The sequence below is a fragment of the Bos indicus genome, chromosome 8 (assembly GCF_029378745.1).
Source record: "Bos indicus isolate NIAB-ARS_2022 breed Sahiwal x Tharparkar chromosome 8, NIAB-ARS_B.indTharparkar_mat_pri_1.0, whole genome shotgun sequence".
NCBI classification, from domain to species: domain Eukaryota; kingdom Metazoa; phylum Chordata; class Mammalia; order Artiodactyla; family Bovidae; genus Bos; species Bos indicus.
In genome coordinates this window covers 92,791,425-92,811,546 of record NC_091767.1, presented here as the reverse complement: position 1 = coordinate 92,811,546, position 20,122 = coordinate 92,791,425, and positions in this window count along the sequence as shown.

The following is a 20,122-nucleotide window of genomic DNA, read 5'->3' as shown; positions in this document are numbered from 1 at the left end:
ACCCATTTATACAGTCAAGCAGATATAACTCCTTGCACACATGTTCTCAAGATCAAGTAACTCGCTCAAGTAACTAGCTCACAAGTATGAATGGTGATGGTGGTTAAGTTGCTAAGTTGTGTCCAACTCTTGCAACCCCATGGACTGTAGCCTTCCAGGCTCCTCTGCCTATGGGATTCTCCAGGCAAGAATACTGGAGTGGGTTGCCATTTCTTTTGAGGACTTTAATAACACCATGTGTCACATATAATTCATCCTAAATGTATTTGGTAGTTGAGGTGATCATCTGTATTAGCTAATTTTCTTTATCCAAGAAAGAACGCTTTTCACAACTTGAACTGAGACCCACTGAAGTTAGGCTGGTACACTCCCACACAAACTGGAGATGGGACACTATCCTTGATAATTGCATTTCAAATGGTTGCTAGATGCTTAAGGAAAATAATCCTGGGTTTCATAGCTGTCAAGAGACTAATTTGGCTTCTTAAAAGATTTATAAGGTTTCAAAAATAGGAAGAATTTAACTTTTCTGAAATAAATACTCTAATACAAATGGGATAAGTAGGGATGGATAAGTAGGGATGGAGGGTGAGTCTCTTCCCTTGTTTTCAAGGGAATTGTCTTATATTTAAGTTGTATTTGCCCTTAAAATATTCTTTCTGCATTAATGTAAAATAGTAACATTACAATTTTGAAGCTACCTCCATTGTGGTTTCTACCTTTCCCTGGGTAAATCTGAGCCATCTAAATATCCAGTAGGTCCATAGTAAAGAAAAGCAACTATCAGAATTATCAGTTCAGTTCAGTTGCTCAGTCGTGTCCAACTCTTCATGACCCCATGGACTGCAGCAAGCCAGGCTTCCCTGTCCATCACCAACTCCCAGAGTTTACTCAAACTCATGTCCATCGAGTTGGTGATGCTATCCAACCATCTCATCCTCCATCGTTCCCTTCTCCTCCCACCTTCAATTTTTCCCAGCATCAGGGTCTTTCGCATTGACTCAGTTCTTTGCATCAGGTGGACAAATAATTGGAGTTTCAGCTTCAGCATCAGTTGTTCCAGTGAAAATTCAAGACTGATTTCCTTTAGGATGGACTGGTTGGATCTCCTTGCTGTCCAAGGGACTCTCAAGAGTCTTGTCCAACACTGCAGTTCAAAAGCATCAGTCCTTTGGTGCTCAGCTTTCTTTATAGTCCAACACTCACATCCATACATGACTACTGGAAAAGCTATAGCTTTGACTAGACAGACCTTTGTTCATACAATAATGTCTTTACTTTTAATATGCTGTCTAGGTTGGTCATAGCTTTTCTTTCAAGGAGCAAGCATCTTTTAACTTCATGGCTGCAGTCACCATCTGTAGTGATTTCGGAGCCCAAGAAAAGAAAGTCTGTCACTATTTCCATTTGTTTGCCATGAAGTGATGGGACTGGTCACCCTGCTTATTTAACTTACATGCTGAGTACATCATGAGAAATTCCAGGCTGTAGGGAACACAAGCAGGAATCAACATTGCTGAGAGAAATATCAATGACCTCAGATACGCAGATGACACCACCCTTAAGGCAGAAAGTGAAGAGGAACTAAAGCACCTCTTGATGAAAATGAAAGACTGTGAAAAAGCTGGTTTAAAACTCAACATTCAAAAAACTAAGATCATGGCATCTGGTCCCAGTCGGTCTCAGTCAGACATGACTAAGCAAATGAACTGAACTGAATGTTGGGCTTCCCTGGTGACTCAGACAGTAAAAAATCTGTCTGCAATACAGGAGATCTGGGTTCAAACCCTGGGTCAGAAAGATCCCCTGGAGAAGGGAATGGCAGTGAAATCCAGTATTCTTGCCTGGAAAAGCCCATGTCCATGAGGTCGCAAAGAGTTGGACATGACTGAGTGACTTTCACTTTTTTTCTTTCACCAATATTAATTACTCTAGGAAACTTAGATTTTAAGACGTTAGTAGGAAACACAGTCCAGTTCTCCTGAGGTGTGACTTCACATGAGAAACATAAAGCCTGATGTTATTTTGTCCGCCTTTTTTTTTTTTTTCCCCTGGTGATCGGCAGGAGTTCTCCCAGTTAGTGACAGACTTCCTTCCTGCAGAACACTTTTATATTGATGAAATATTTTAGTTAGTAGCAGTAGCAGACTTTGTTCCAGAAAGTCCTTTCAGGTTCTTACTATGTTTTATGTCTCAGAATTTCCAGGGAAGAGAGAAGCTGTTTTATGTATTGAATATAATTATGAGAAAGTGAAAGGTGAAAGTGAAAGTTGCTCAGTTGTGTCTGTCTATTTAAAACCTCATGGACTATACAGGAATTCTCCAGTATTCTGGAGTGGGTAGCCTTTCCTTTCTCCAGGGGATCTTCCCAATCCAGGGATAGAACCAGGGTCTCCCACATTGCGGGTGGATGCTTTACGAGCTGAGCCACAAGGGAAGCCCATGTGAAGACTCATCATGGTCTCAGACTCAAATTCATAAGCCTGTCATGCACAAATATAAAAGGTGACATTCCATGCTTGTTTCTTTAAAAAAAAATTATTGAGGTATAGTTGATGTGCAGTGTAAGTTTCAAATGAATAACATAGTGATTCAAATTTTTAGAGATTATATTGGCTATGGAGTATAATATATTTTATAACTATAAAATATTGGCAATATTCCCCTGTGTTGTATAATTTATCCTGTAGCTCATTTATTTTATGTATAGTAGCTTGTACCTTTTAACCTCCTACTCCTAACGTGCTCTTCCGTGCTTCCCTCTCCCCACTGATAGCCACTAGTTTATTTTCTTTATCTGTGAGCCTCTTTTTTCTTATATTCACTACTTTTAGTTTTTACATTCCACATGTATGCAATATCACACAGTATTTGTCCTCCTCTGTCTGAGTTGTTTCACTAAGCATAATACCTCCAAATGCATCAGTGTTGTTGCAAATGGCAAAATTTCATTCTCTTTTTATGGCTGTGTGGCATTTCATTGAGTGTATTTATGTATCTCTTTAAGCATTCATCTCTTAATGAACACTTAGGTTGCTCCTATATATTGGCATTTGTGAATAATGCTGCTGTGAGCATCGGGGTGAATATATCTTTTCAAATTAGTGTTTTCATTTCTTCAGACATATATCCAATAGTGGAATTGCGGTTTTAATTTGCATTTCTCTGGTTATTAAAGATGTTGAGCATTTTTGTTTGTTTGTTTCACTTGCTTGTTGGCAGTCTGTATGTCCTATTTTGAAAACTGTCTATTCAGGTCTTCTCATTTTTATTAGTTTTTTTTTTTTTTTTCTAATTTTATTTTATTTTTAAACTTTACATAATTGTATTAGTTTTGCCAAATATCGAAATGAATCTGCCACAGGTATACATGTGTTCCCCATCCTGAACCCTCCTCCCTCCTCCCTCCCCATACCATCCCTCTGGGTCGTCCCAGTGCACTAGCCCCAAGCATCCAGTATCGTGCATCGAACCTGGACTGGCAACTCGTTTCTTACATGATATTTTACATGTTTCAATGCCATTCTCCCAAATCTTCCCACCCTCTCCCTCTCCCACAGAGTCCATAAGACTGTTCTATACATCAGTGTCTCTTTTGCTGTCTCGGGTTGCATGAGATGTTTATATATGGATGTTAACACCTTATTGGTCATATCACTCCATATCATTTGCAAATATGTTCTCTTACTAAGTAGACTGTCTTTCATTTTGTTGATGATTTCCTTTACTGTGCAAAAGCTTTTAAGTTTAATTAGGACCTGTTGGTTTGTTTTTGCTTTTATTCTTTTGCTTTGGGAGACAAATCAAAGAAAATAATACTATGGATTTTGTCAAAGAGTGTTCTGTCAGTTCTTCTAAGAGTTTTATGGTTTCCAGCCATACATTTAGGTCCTTAATCCATCTTCAGTTTATTCAGAATTGAAGAGTTGTGTTCATCTCCCTACCTTTAACATGAGGGGAGGAAGATGTAGCCACCTAATGTTTTTTCTATTGCAGTGATTTTCCCATGGTTCCAGTTTTAGTTGACCTCAGAATAATTCAGTTTCCTTTGTCTGAGTCTGTTGCTTCTTCAGAAATATAAATTTAGATCCCATGACATATGAATCTCAGGTTTACATTCCACTCTGAAGACACACAGGATTTCTGAGCTATGACAGGTTTCCCAGACACTTTCTAAGCTGGTAGAGATTTTTATTTTTTGTTTATTTATTTAAAATTATTTCTTTACAAAGTCAAGTCAGCCTTTTTAAAAGTTTCCAGTTAAGGATCTTTAGTTCCATCAATATGCTTTACCTGAGTTTAATTCCATCATTTCTATGTTCTAATGGGAATTATGGTCTATCTTCTAATGTCATTGTTTGAGCTTCCTGGGACACCATAGAGTCAAATGATAAGTTAACACCGACTTTCAGCTCTCTTCATTTATGGTAACTTGAGATGTCCTTTTCTTTTTTTCTCCCCCAAATCTAATTGTGAGTTAAATGTTTTACCTTTAATTTGTGATTTAATGTGTGTGTGTGTGTGTGTGTGTGTGTGTGTGTGTGTGTGTTTACAGTGAGGATAGTAGGAGGAAAGGGGAAGGATGTCTATAACATCTTGATAGGTCATGGAGTTAGAAGAAACTGTAAGCCATTTTCTGTAATGTTGTTGTTATTCAGTTACGCAGTTGTGCCCCACTGTTTGTGCCATCCTGGATTGAAGCACGCCAGGCCTCCCTGTCCTTCACTATCTCCTGGAGTTTTCTCAAATTTATGTCCATTGAGTTGGTTATGCCATTCAACCATCTCATCCTCTATCACCCTCTTCTCCTCCTGCCATGAATCCTTCCCAGCTTCAGAGTCTCTTACAATGAGTCGAATCTTCAATTCAGGTGGCAAAAGTTTTGGAGCTTCAGCTTCAGCATCAGTCCTTCCAATAAATATTCAGGGTTGACTTCCTTTAGAATTGTCTGGTTTAATCTCCTTGGTGTCCAAATGACTTTCAAGAGTCATCTCCAGCACTACAATTCCAAAGCATTGGTTCTTCAGTACTCAGCCTTTTTATGGTACAATTTTCACATCTGTACATGACTACTGGGAAAACCATAGCTTTGGTTATATGGACCTTTGTTGGCAAAGTGATATCTCTGCTTTTAATACACTGTCTAGATTTGTCAAAGCTTTTCTTTCAAAGAGTAAGCATCTTTTAACTTCATGGCTGCAATCACTGTCTGCAGTGATTTTGGAGCACAAGGAAATTAAAATCTGTAACTGTTTCTACTTTTTCACCATCTACTTGCCATGAAGTGATGGGACCAGATGTCATGATCTTAGTTTTTTGAATGTTGAATCTTAAGCCAGCTTTTTCACTCTCCTTTTTCACCTTTATCAAGAGGCTTTCTAGTTCCTCTTCAACTTCTGCCATTAGAGTGGTATCATCTGCATATCTGAGATTGTGAATATCTCTCCTTGATTCCAGCTTGTGATTCATCCAGCCCAGCATTTTTCATGATGTACTCTGCATATAAGTTAAATAAGCAGGGTGACGATATACAGATTTGATGTACTCCTTTCCCTATTTGGAACCAGTCCGTTGTTCCACGTCCAGTTCTAATTGTTGCTTCTTGACTTACATACAGGTTTCTCAGTAGGTAGATAAGGTGGTCTGTATTCCCATCTTGTGAAGTATTTTCCATAGTTTGTTGCAATTCACACAGTTAAAGGCTTTGGCATGGTCAATGAAGCAGAATTAGATCGATTTCTGGAATCCCCTTGCTTTTTCTATGATCCAACAGATGTTGGCAATTTGATCTCTTATTTCTCTCCTTTTTCTAAATCCAGCTTGTGCATCTGGAAGTTCTCTGTTCATGAAGACACCTAGCTTGAAGAATTTTGAGCATTACCTTTCTAGCATTTTCTGCATGACATGAGATAAAGCTTTAGAACTCCTGTGGAGGGGACTGGTTCTTGATACTTGAGGGATAAGTGAAGGTCTGTTAAGCAAATAAAACAGAAACTATTATTAAAAGGGGATGAAGGAGTATGCTTGTAAGGGTTTAAATGTTTTGTGTAATAATGAAATTGCTTGAATATGGTGTGTTGGTGTTCTTTACATACTATATACATTTCCTCAGAAGAAATACTTCTTCAATAGCATAGACTTTAGGTTGTTCTGTGCCTGTGACAATATACAGCCTTGACGTACTCCTTTTCCTATTTGGAACCAGTCTGTTGTTCCATGTCCAGTTCTAACTGTTGCTTCCTGACCTGCATACAAATTTCTCAAGAGGCAGATCAGGTGGTCTGGTATTCCCATCTCTTTCAGATCTGATCTGATGTGCCTGTGAAGTCATATTTATTTTTCTGGAGAAGTATTTGCTTTGTGTCATTTTGTTTATGAATACCTTCAAAAGACTGCAGGATAGTGCAGCAGGTCTTATTTCTGAGAGAATCAAGTTGGAAAGATTTATTGAAGTATCTGGATGGAACTTAATAAGTTCTGTCTTGGATTTAACAGATAGTTTTCTGAATTTTATTTTACATGTGTTTTTAAAGAATGGGACATGTAACTGGGGTTTCCCAGTCAATAATTTGGAAAGAGTTTTAGATAGATACTATTATCTTGTCCTTCAAAAAAAAAAAAAAAAAAACCTAATTATATGTAGTTTATCTCCTTGGATCTTCTTGCTAATTTAGAAACTGGATCATTACAGAAAAAAAAATCATTCTTTCAAATATTTTTGAGATAGGATATATGATCTGGGAAGTTGGTCAGTCTTTTGAGTTGAGAAGTAAGTCTTTTCCCTTCTAATGCTTTATTCTCTGAACTGGATTCTGAGCATATTATATATGCTCAAGAGCACCTTGAGGTGAATCTGAATTTTGACACAGAAAGAGTGGCAGGAAGAGAGGAAACTTTTTGACTTGTTAGAAAGGCATCTAGGAAAGTCTTCCTGCTCAAGGCATGGTAAGGAGATCCGCAGCATCACCAGGAACATGTGGCCTACCTCAGACTGACTACACAGTCTCTATCTAGATAAGTTTCCCAGATGATTTATAATGAACATTCCAGTTTAAGAAGCCCTGTGGTTAATGAATTGAACAAGATGTGTCAGAGCTACATATTTTAATTTCTGTCATATCTGTTTGCTAATTTTAATTATTTGTATAATCTGTTTAATACCATCCATTTATTATCCTCGAATCTTTAGTAAAGAGCTATTGAACTATTTCAATCTAGTCTGTTTACAGAAGCAAATTAAGTCATGCATGTGAATCTGCTTTGGGTCAGAGTGACAAAATAGAAATAAGTGCCCTGAGAGGTCACTGTGATAAGAAACATGAACTTTAACACATTAAGTGTTAAGTACTCCAAACTGCAGAAGATACTGAGAGGCTGCACGGTTAGTAGCCTATAGATAAATTAGCTCTTGCGATTCACAGGTAGTGGCACAGACAAGATCTGATTTGACTCTACACTGTGTCAGTGGTTGGAACTGGATAAATATTTGTTGAATTAAGTTGAATATAGTGAATAAAAGCTTCTTGTCATGCAGATTATTTCATTATTTATTCATCAATGTAATTATGTTAAGCCTACCTCTCTGAATCTTCTGCAAATTAATCTTCATTCTGCCCTCTAAAACTTTATACAAGGAACTTATGTTCTTATATAAAAGCAGCCCTTCAGTATTTGAAGCTCTCTGTTATGATATTCCAAGCTCAGGTACCCAATACTTTATCTCTTCTACAGGCTAACCACACACACATTTTTCAAATATCTTCCCTTGGATTCATTTATCCAGACCCTTCATTATTATAACCACAGTACTCTTATCAAGCATTAATGTTTTTGTGTCTCTTTTGAAAAAGAGATACAAGAATTAGATAGACAAGGGAGAGACTGTTTTCCTCTTCATATCCAAAGTATATTCTGAGGATGTCAGAGTTCTAAAGAGTTGAAAGAATTAAGCTGAAGAAAACTCATCTGAAGTGTTTGAATAGACAAAAATCAATGACTGCTGGTTAAATGAGAGGCACATAGAAAATACACTGTAAAATGAATTAAATGGTAATTGAAATACCTGCAGAAAATCTGATTAGAATCTGGGGAATCTCAAAGGTAGCTAGATAATAAGAAATGCATTTCCAAAGCCCATTTAATTCTGTCCGTGTACCTTAGTCAGTAAATTTGCAGTTAGTTTCATTAAATGAATTAATTTACATACATCAAACTTTTCATATTAAAGGTAGTGTTGCAGGAAACTTTTGCATGCACCTGGAGTTATCTTCCAAGTGGCTCTACAGGGATAGGTTGTTTTAACTAATTTTTAGAAGTTTAAAAATGTTTTATTAAACTCAGTCTTCCATACTTTGCAAAATTTATAAACTTAGAATGCCATTTATTTTACATGAATTCAAATTATAAACCTATAGATGTTTCGGGCATAGTATACTTTCTCCTATACTCTAGGAGAGTATTCCAAAATATTATCTTGAAGTTTCATGTTATTATATCATTTTAGTTTGTCAAAAGGAAGAATCAGTTTTTGTAAAATATAAATTCAAGTGTGTATATAAGTCAATAGAAAGAACTTTTAAAATATTTAGGCATGAAATAAGAAAGTCAAGGACTGGAGAAGTAGCTGAGAACTTCCAATATATTGGGTTGGTCATAAAGTTCATTTGGATTTTTCTGCAGCATTTTACTTTTTGATCAATCCTGTACTTGGATATAAGCTAAAATAAACTAACCAATATATGTTAGTAAATCTATTTTTATATGCTCAGTGAGAATATTATTAGGACTCAAATGATCACAAAATAAAATAATTGTTTCCAACATAATGAAATTAAAGCTTATTTGATGTAATAATAAACCCTCAAGGACAGGGACAGAAAGAGCAGAATAAACTGAGAATCAGAGACCCAGGATAAAGAATCAAAATTACAATCTTAAGAGACAACATAAAGCAATGTAATAATAACATAGGAGGTTCAAGAAGACAGTTTTTATCAGTGGTCATTTTTAGATGGATTTGGATACCTGGAAATCTATTATTAGTAGTGAAGATTCAAAGAATGAAAAACAAAATCTTAGAGTAACATATGGATTAATATGTATAGTTGAATTGTGATCAGGTTTAGTAGCCAGCAAATCAGGGTTTACACAGCAATATATAGAGATTAACATTTAGGCTCTAAATGTGGGCACACCTGATTTAGTTGTGAGCTGTGCCTTTAGAGAATACAGGCATGTGGATTAAAGAAAATAATGATTTTGCTTAAATAGTATCACACTGTTCCTGTCCTTGTATAGAAGAGGAAGATAGGGCATACAGAACACTGAGGGTGCTACCTGTGTTAAATAAATTGCTACAGATTTTAATTGTAATAAGTATAGAAAGAGACCAAGGTAAGCAATTGCTACTGGAAAAAAGATAGAAGTTGACTTGGTCATTCAGGGATCTTTGAAGAATGCACTTTCAAGCTGTGTCTCTGTGTGTTTGTTCTAGATAGCGCTGGTATAAATCTTAGCTTGGCCATCTAGATACCTGTGTGGCCTAGGACATGTTACTTAATTTCTCTGTACAACTGCAGAATAAGAGTATAAGTTGTTTTGTCATTATGTTGTAGCTTTCTCATTTCTTTCACTAAAGAATTAAAATATTATATGGAAATAAACTTGAAAATGGTTTTTATTTTTTAATATGTTGATATGTTCTACTATACACCTGGTTTCAAGCCACAGTCTTTAATTAGTTCTGTAATGACATCAGAGCGCTTCCTTGGTGGCTCAGTGGTAAAGAATCTGCCTGCCAACATAGGAGACGCAGGTCCAATCCCTGGGTCTGGAAGATCCCTTTGGAGAAGAAAATGACAACCCACTCCAGTATTCTTGCCTGAGAAATCCCATGGACAGAGGAGCCTGCAGGCTACAGTCTATAGGATCAGAAAAGAGTAGGACATGTCTTAGCAACTAAACAACAAATTATATCAGAGGGGATATGATATAATGTGTACAGGGAGTTATAAAAATGAAACACTGCTGTTAATCTTCATCTTGAAACTCTCAGTCTCTTATGAATCATATTGTCATCTGTAGTGTCCTATGAAGTCAAGAACTCTATTCCACAGTAAGAGAAAATATCTTGAAGAGATTTGCTAAAGGTCACTGAAGATTAAGGCTTTTAGCATCCAAGAGGCTAGGATTAAAAAAAAAAAAAAGGATACAGAGGACTACTTTGAACTCAGATTAAGTATGGTTTATTCTTTGGGAAGAATCTTGTATAATTATGGGCCTGAGATAGAATGCAAACATACGTTTGAGCATGAAATATATTAGACTTCAGAGCAAGATGTTAGGTTACTTGGTTGAGAGAAAATGATGTGATGAATCAGGATATGGTGTGTATTTGACTGTGTGAATGAGAGTGAGGGAATAATATTTTCTATGATTGTGTCAAATTATTACATTCTATAGAAAGAATGATTCAGTGTCAACCAGAGCCAGTAAGAACAACTTAAATCCCACAAAAGTATTAGTGTAAGCAATAATTAAAGTTTTGTTTTTACTTAGGTGGGAAATTCCAAGGCTTCAAGCTTGGAAATAGCTAGCATAGAAATAATTTTTTAAAAAACATAAAGTGTCAATAAGCCCAGGTATTATATAGTACTGGAGAGTCTAAAGGTGGCAATGTAAAGGACAGTAGCTAAAATGAGTGTGAAAACAGAAGCCAGATATGTTTAGAAGTACAAATTTGGAAAGACATATCTTCCGTGGTGGCTCAGTGGTAAAGAATTTCCTGCAATGTGGGAGACATAGGTTAGATCCTTGGGTGGGTAAGATCTCCTGGAGAAGGGAATGGCAATCCCTCCATATTCTTGCCTGGAGAATCCCATGGATAGAGGAGCCTGGTGGGATACCGTCCATAGGGTCACACAGAGCTGGATATGACTGAAGCTACCTAGCACACACACACACATGCATCACAACATAGAAATTCTTGCATGAGAAAAAGTAGATTGATGTGTCCATACTATAGTTTCCAGCATGATCGGTACTGTAGCAATCTTAGAAATAAAAATGCATTCCTGAAGTTAAAATTTTATTCCTTATATGCAACGTTCAGGGACTTACCAGGTGGCTCAGTGGTATAGAATTTGCCTGCCAACGCAGGAGAAATGGGTTCCATCCCAGGCTTGTGAAGATCCCGTGGAGAAGGAAATGGCAACCCATTCCAGTATTCTTACTGGGAAAATCCCATGGATAGAGAAGCTTGGTGGGCTACAATCCATGGGGTCACAAAAGAGTCAGGCATGATGCTGTTTAGTGACTAAACAACATGCAATCCCCAAGGGACATATATCTGATTCTTTTAACATGAAGATAGAGGCTCTTTAAGCTTGTCAATCAGCTTTTTTAAAATTCCCTCTTGATTCCTTTGAATTCATGGATTCCGCATTGACATAACTATCATTGCTTATTTTACTAAATTATATTTACATGTGGTTTTTATATTATATGTTCAAATGATGAATATTTCTAGAGTAGGAAGTGCCTTTTGGAGACAAGCCTAGCAGGGATTGTGTTAAATTTTCTGTCATTTGTGACAAAAGTTATTTGTTAATGCTGGTCAAAATATCTGTGGTTTTTTATTGAATCGTTAGAGGTAAAACATATATAATATATGTTTCCAGCTTGTTAAGTTATAATTTTTCTTTCCACCCCTACATTTAAGGCTTTAAGTTCTGGTATTAAATTTACTTTGTTTAAGTTCCAACTCCAATACTGAGTAGTTTCATGACCTTAATGGAATTATTTCTTCTCTCTATGACTCTGTTTTCTAATCTGTAAAGTTGTGTATCTGCTTCAAATGGTTGTTATGAGGATTAAATGGAATATTACTGTAAATTGATTAGAAGAGTGCTTGGCACATAATATGCATACAACAAATGTTTGATATCATTGTCATTTTGGCAATCAAAAGGAAAAAAATACTCATGAAGTGAAACTAAATATTTTTCACAGTTATGTCAATGCCCTAAAATAAAATTTAAGTAGCCATAAAAGTGAATGCTGATTAAACTACATGGCTTACTAAGATTTTCCTTAAATTTTATTTAAAAATTGATATCTTACAATTGCTGCTGTCATATTAATAAATATCATACAATGCTTTGAATTTTTATATCCCACCTTTACTTTTTGGGCTTCCCTGATAGTTCAGTTGGTAAAGAATCTACCTGCAACACAGGAGACCCGGGTTTGATTCCAGGGTTGGCAAGATTTTCTGGAGAAGGGATAGGCTACCCACTCCGGTATTCTTGTGTTTCCCCTGTGGCTCAGCTGGTAAAGAATCTGCCTGAAATGTGGGAGACTCTGGTTCATTCCCTGGGTTGGGAAGATCCCCTGGGGAAGGGAAAGGTTACCCACTCCAGTATTCTGGCCTGGAGAATTCCATGGACTGTATAGTCCTTGGGATTGTAAAGAGTCAGATAGGATTGAGTGACTTTCACTTTCACTTTACCATTTATCATTTCCTGTGGAAAGCAATACAAAACAAAATTTAGATCATGTTTAATAATTTACCTTAACTAAAATCCTCTGACTATGAAGATAGAGTCTTTTAGTATTTTCAGAGCTGTAGAACTCCAGGTGGGCAATTTAAAATTAACAACACTGGCTACAGATACAATTAAGCACAAACTATTACACTCAGTACAGTCTTGCTCTCTCTGACCATGTATATGCCAGTGCATTTGCACATGCACACATTCTCTGTATACCTTTCTCCTTTCTCACCTCTTCTAAATATTATCAAGGAAAATAAGTACTGAAATAATTAACTATTTTTTCAAGTGATTTTATAATTTACAGTTTTCTTTCCACAGCTGCAGTTCATTGGCATATATGGAACTGTTCACTACTGAAATGTTTCCCTCAGGTTATCTTTGTATATTCAGATATAAGCAGCACTGCATATGATTTTTCTTGTTGGGTGTCAGTAAATATTTTGAGAAATTTCTAGTGTGCAGTACAAAACAAAATTAATTATCATATTTAACAATATTCATTAAAGGATATATTATATTTAAACCTGGTTAAGTTCTGACATACAACAACACTAATTTACAATTGAAATTAATCTTTATGTATGTATTAAAGGAGGCATAACCAAATATATGTGGTTTTTATTGTTGTGATTCCTATTTTTAGTTTTTTTCTTAAACTAATAAACTTTATAGGACTTTTAGGTTGACTGCAGAATTAAGTGAAAAGTGCAAAGAGTTGCCTTATACACTCTATGAACCGCCCACACCCCCAACACACACACATAGGATTAGCATCCTACATAGCACTGGTACATTTGTTATAATCAATAAACCTACATTGATACATCATTATCACCCAAAGTCCATAGTGTACCTTAGGGTTCACTCTTAGTCTTGCACACCATTGTAGCATTTTAGTTTTGATGAATAAAATAACTTTTAACATTCACACCTGTATCTTTATCCATCTTCTTAAGACTTTCTATATGCCCTGAAAATTTACCCTTCTGCCACCATTTTTAGCAAACAAGTATTGAAACCATATCTATACTTCTCAGGCCAAAGGAACTCCAATAGGATTACAGTTTTTATTAATCCCAGAACACAAATAAGTAAAAGTAGTAACATCCATCTAGTCAAGGCTATGGTTTTTCCAATAGTCATGTATGGATGTGAGAGTTGGACTGTAAAGAAAGCTGAGCACCGAAGAATTAATGCTTTGAACTGTGGTGTTGGAGAAGAGTCTTGAGAGTCCCTTGGACTGCAAGGAGATCCAACCAGTCCATTCTAAGCGAGATCAGTCCTGGGTGTTCGTTGGAGGGACTGATGTTGAAGTTTAAACTCCAATACTTCGCCCACCTGATGCGAAGTGCTGACTCATTTGAAAAGACCCTGATGCTGGGAAAGATTAAGGGCAAGAGGAGAAGGGGATGACAGAGGATGGGATGGTTAGATGGCATCACGGACACAATGGATATGGGTTTGGGTAGACTCTTGGAGTTGGTGATGGGCAGGGAGTCCTGGCATGCTGCTTTTCATGGAGTCGCAAAGAGTCAGACACGACTGAGTGACTGAACTGAACTGAACTAACTGTATTCAAAGTCTTATAACTTCAGTAAAGTATGTTTTAGATATTTAATGCATTACTTCACATAAAAAACTCTCAATTTTGTTATCATTCCCAAGGTGGAGCAAATATGCACATTTGGACACATCACAGAAGATGCTTTTGAAAATAAAATACTTCATGTAATATGAGATGCCATCAAAAATGGTTTAAAATATGTTACTGCTGCTGCTGCTAAGTCACTTGAGTCGTGTCCAACTCTGTGCGACCCCATAGATGGCAGCCCACCAGGCTCCCCTGTCCCTGGGATTCTCCAGGCAAGAACACTGGAGTGGGTTGCCATTTCCTTCTCCAATGTATGAAAGTGAAAAGTGAAAGTGAAGTCGCTCAGTCATGTCCGACTCTTCGAGACCCCATGGACTACAGCCTACCAGGTTCCTCCATCCATGGGATTTTCCAGGCAAGAGTACTGGAGTGGGGTGCCATTGCCTTCTCCGAAAATATGTTACTAAGATGATCTAAAATGTTACATCTTTTTGCAAGTTACTATGTGTTCATTTTAACACTCATACACCATGCTTGATTTTGGCTTCACAGGTGACACTTTGATAAAGAACCTGCCTGCCAACGCAGGAGACACAGAAGATGTGGGTTCGATTCCTGGGTCAGAAAGATCCCCTGGAGGAGGGCATGGCAACATACTCTAATATTCTTGCCTGGAAAATCCCATGGACAGAGGAACTTGGTAGACTGTAGTCCATGGGGTTGCAAAGAGTTAAACACAACTGAAGTGACTTAGAATATTGAACTTAATTGCTCAGTCATGTTGGACTCTTTGTGACCCCATGGACTGTAGTCTGCCAGCCTCCTTTGTCCATGGATTTCTATAGGCAATAATACTGGAGTGGGTAGCCATTCCCTTCTCCAAGAGATCTTCCCAACGCAGGGATCGAACCCAGGTCTCGTGTACTGCAGGCAGATTCTTTACCTCTGAGCCACCAGGAAGCTCTTAACATTATATATATATATATATATATATATATATATATATATATATATAAAATATTTTAAAGATTTACTTTATCTTGAATTAGTAATGAATATATTGGTAGATATGTAGATAAATAATGATATTTAAAACTTTTAACATCTTAAAGATATACAGTTATTAAGAGTGCAAGTTCTAGAGTAAGGTTGTCTGGTTTGGAATCTCAGCCAAACATGTAGTATTTGTATAATTTGGGGCAAGTTGTTTTTCACCTTTAAGTTCAGATTAGTCATCTGGAAAATTAGAACAGCCATGGCAACCACAATATAGCATAATTCAAGTGGTAAATCAAAGACTTCCCTGGTGATCCAGTGGTTAAGAATTCACCTTGCGATGCAAGGGATGCTGGTTCAATCCCTGGTGGGGAACTAAGATCCCACATGCCATGGAGCAACTAAGCCAATGCACCACAACTCCTGAAGCTCATGCATTCTGGAGCCCTCACACCATAATTAGAGAGTCTGTGTGCCACAATAAAAGACGCCGTGTGCCACAACTAAGACCCAGTGCAGCCAAACAAACAAATAAATATTTAAATAAAAGGAGTAAACCAGATAACTTGTGTCAAGATCTAATCAGAGTGACTAGAACTTAAGCTGTCAGTCATTTCTATCTGATTTTTATTGTTATATCTGCATTTATTAACTCTCAGTTTAAAGTGTGTGAATTCTGTATCTCCAAAGAGGTAAAAAGATATGTGAATCTCTAATATTAGATGTAAAAATAACTTAAGATGTGCACATATATATATACATATATATATATATATACTTGTATACATTTTTTCTTCCATATCATATTTGGAAGAGTCCAGTGATTATGTGCTAAGCTAATTATATGGATTAAGCAGTAGTACTTGACAGGCATTGAATTTTTGAATGATGACAGCATGCCTCAGGTGGCATTAAAACATACCAAGCTGAAGGCTATCAATTTTACCACCTGAGAGGTGTTCTAATTAACCAAAAATGCAGAACCTAGAGTGGCTGTTCCATTACTGTCAATAAGAGCAAACAGTTGGATCCTTAGATTTATTAGCCTGCAAATTGCTGACTGTCAGTTCCAAAATACCAACTGTGCTTTCCATTTGCAAATTTTTTTCTAGTGTTTTGCTGAAGTATACTGTTAATTGTAGAAGAACAAATATTAAGTGGTAACAGAAGGGCCTGGGAATCAGGGGCAAAGTTACCTGCTTGAAAATGTATCTTTCCCACATTTTGCTATGTGACCTTGGAGAATTAATTAATTACAGCATATTTCCCTATATATGCATTGAAGATGGATAATTTCTTTATAAATTTTAGCAAAGTTTAGTGAAAATACACTTAATGTGTCTGCAATAGTTTTGAACTGTAATAATCACAGATGCTATTTTTTCCTACTTTTGTCTCTCATCCTTCATAATATACCCAGGAATTTAGTCAAACAAATGATTCCATTTAGACAACTGCATGTTTTAGTCTTATTTTTTTTTAACTTATCAGGGGATAAAATTGCCCAGTCTGTAATAGTACAATGTTATTTATTCTGTGTAAAGCATAACTATTTCCTCAAATTCACATTTTTTCCCCTGAAAGCATTAACAGGTTAATAGCAGCAGCAGCAGCAGTGTATCTGTTCATGGGTAAGGAAATCAAAGTTTTCCAAAGAGAGAGACCATTGCTTTTATAATAAAAGTTCTAATTTACTCAGCAGACAAGAAGAATACATGTGATTTCAACCCTACTATTGCATCTAAATGTTTACAGTGACACAGTGACATCTTTACTTCTTTGGTATTTTCAATGATCCATACTGTAGAACTGCTTTAGAGAAGAGCATGGTTTAAAATGTTTCTAAATCAGTAACCAAATCCTTTCCTTTGAATGAAAAACAAAGTACATTTAATTCTATGCTGGATTATTCAGGATGATGAAGGCAGTTTTATGAAGTGTTTTAAGTTTATTTGATAATCAGGAAGCCCTTTGAAATAATAGTATAAAGTGTAATCCTCATAAAAAAGTGAGAAGCAAAAATGTGAACTTATATTAGGAACATGGTTACTATAGTCTTCAGATAAAATAATCAGCAATTGATAAGGATTTTTATCAACTTTTTTGTGATGATATTGTATAGCTTTAGGTCTGCATTCATAGTTCCAGTATACAATTTTTCTCTGGCTGGAGCATGAAGTTATATGTGTGTAGCCATGTGAAAGCTACCCACTCTAACTTCTGAGGCAGAATACAGATTCTCACCATCCCCATTCTTGCCCTAGCTGAATAAGGACATTATCAAAAGGCAAAAATATAGGACACTGAAAGATGAACTCCCGATGTCAGTAAATGCCCAATATGCTACTGGAGATCAGTGGAGAAATAACTCAAGAAAGAATGAAGAGACAGAGCCTAAGCAAAAATAACATCCAGTTGTGGATGTGACTGCTGATGGAATTAAAGTATGATGCTGTAAAGAGCAGTGTTGCATAGGAACCAATGATAGGTCCATGAATCAGGGCCAAGTTGGGAGTGGTCAAACAGGAGATGGCAAGAGTGAACATCAACATTTTAGGAATCAGAGAACTAAAATGGATTGGAATGGGTGAATTTATTTCAGATGACCACTATATCTACTCCTGTGGGCAAGAATCCCTTAGAGGAAATGAAGTAGCCATCATAGTCAACAAACGAGTCTGAAATGCAGTACTTGGTTGCAATCTCAAAACTGACAGAATGATCTCTGTTCATTTCCAGGCAAACCAATCAATATCACAGTAATCCAAGTATACGTCCCAACCAGTAATGCTGAAGAAGCTGCAGTTGAACAGTTCTATGAAGACCTACAAGACTATTGAGAACTAACACCTAAAAAAGATGTCCTTTTCATTACAGGGGACTGGAATGCAAAAATAGGAAGTCAAGAAATACCTGGAGTAACAGGCAAATTTGGCCTTGGAGTACAGAATGAAGCAGGGCAAAGGCTAATTAAGTTTTACCAAGAAAATGCACTGGTCATAGCAGTCATAGCAAAAACCCTCTTCCAACAACACAAGAAAGATTCTACACATGGACATCACCAGATGATCAATACCAAAGTGAGACTGATTATATTCTTTGCAGCCAAAAATGGGGAAGTTCTATAGAGTCAGCAAAAATAAGACCAGGGGCTGATTGTGGCACAGACCATGAACTCCTTATTGCCAAATTAGGGCTTAAATTGAAGAAAGTAGGAAAACCACTAGATCAGTTAGGTATGACCTAAATCAAATCCCTTACAATTATACAGTGGAAGTGAGAAATAGATTCAAGGGATTATATCTGATAGACAAAGGGTCTGAAGAACTATGGACAGAGGTTCCTGACATTGTACAGGAGGCAGGGATCAAGACCACCCCCAAGGAAAAGAAATGCAAAAAGGCAAAATGGTTGTCTGAGGAGGACTTACAAATAGCTCTGAATAGAAGAGAAATGAAAGGCAAGGAAAAAAGGAAAGATATACCCATTTGAACGCAGAGTTCCAAAGAATAGCAAGGAGAGATAAAAAAGCATTCCTCAGCAATCAATGAAAAGAAATAGTGGAAAACAATAGAATGGGAAAGTCTAGAGATCTCTTCAAGAAACTTAGAGCTAACAAGGGAACATTTATGGAAAGATGGGCACTATAAGGGAAAGAAATGGTATGGACCTAACAGAAGCAGAAGATATTAAGAGGAAGTGGCAAGAATACACAGAAGAACTGTACAAAAAAAGATCATCACGACCCAGATAATCATGATGATGTTCACTCTAGGTGATCACTCTAGGTGATCACTCGCCTAGAGCCAGACATCCTGGAATGTGAAGTTAAGTGGGCCTTAGAAAGTATCACTACAAACAAAGCTAGTGGAGGTGATGCAATTCCAGTTGAGCTATTTCAAATCCTGAAAGATGATGCTGTGAAAGTGCTGTACTCACTATGCCAGCAAATTTCGAAAACTCAGCAGTGGCCACGGGACTGGACAAGGTCAGTTTTCATTCCAATCCCAAAGAAAGGTAGTGCCAAAGAATGTTAAAACTACTGCACAAACTGCACTCATCTCACATGCTAGTAAAGTAATGCTCAAAATTCTCCAAGCCAGGCTTCAACAGTATGTGAACTGTGAACTCCCAGATGTTCAAGCTATATTTAGAAAAGGCAGAGGAACCAGAGATCAAACTGCCAACATCCTTTTGGTCATTGAAAAAGCAAGAGAATTCCAGAAAAACATCTATTTCTGCTTTATTGACTATGCCAAAGCCTTTGACTGTGTGGATCACAATAAACTGTGGAAAAATCTTCAAGAGATGGGAATACCAGACCACCTGACCTGCCTCTTGAGAAAAATGTATGCAGATCAGGAAGCAACAGTTAGAACTGGACATGGAACAACAGACTGGTTCCAAATAGAGGAAGGAGTACGTTAAGGTTGCATATTGTCACTCTGCTTTTTTAACTTATACGCCTAGTACATCATGTGAAATGCTGGGTTGGATGAAGCACAAGCTGGGTTCAAAATTGCCAGGAGAAATATCAATACCTCAGATATGCAGATGACACCACATTTATAGCAGAAAGTGAAGAAGAACTAAAGAGCTTCTTGAGGACAGTGAAAGAGGAGAATGAAAATGTTGAATTAAAATTCAACATTCAGAAAACTATGATCATGGCATCTGGTCCCATCACTTCATGGCAAGCAGATGGGGAAGCACTGAAGGATGGGGAAGCAGTGTCAGACTTTATATTTTGTGCTCCAAAATCACTGCAGAAGGTGAATATAGCCATGAAATTAAAAGACACTTGCTCCTTGGAAGAAAAGTTATGGCCAACCTATACAGCATATTAAAAAGCAGGGACATTACTTTGCCAACAAAAGTTCATCTAGTCAAATTATGGGTTTTCCAGAAATCATGTATGGATGTGAGATTTGGACTATAAAGAAAGTTGAGCACCGAAGAATTGATGGTTTTGAAGTGTGGT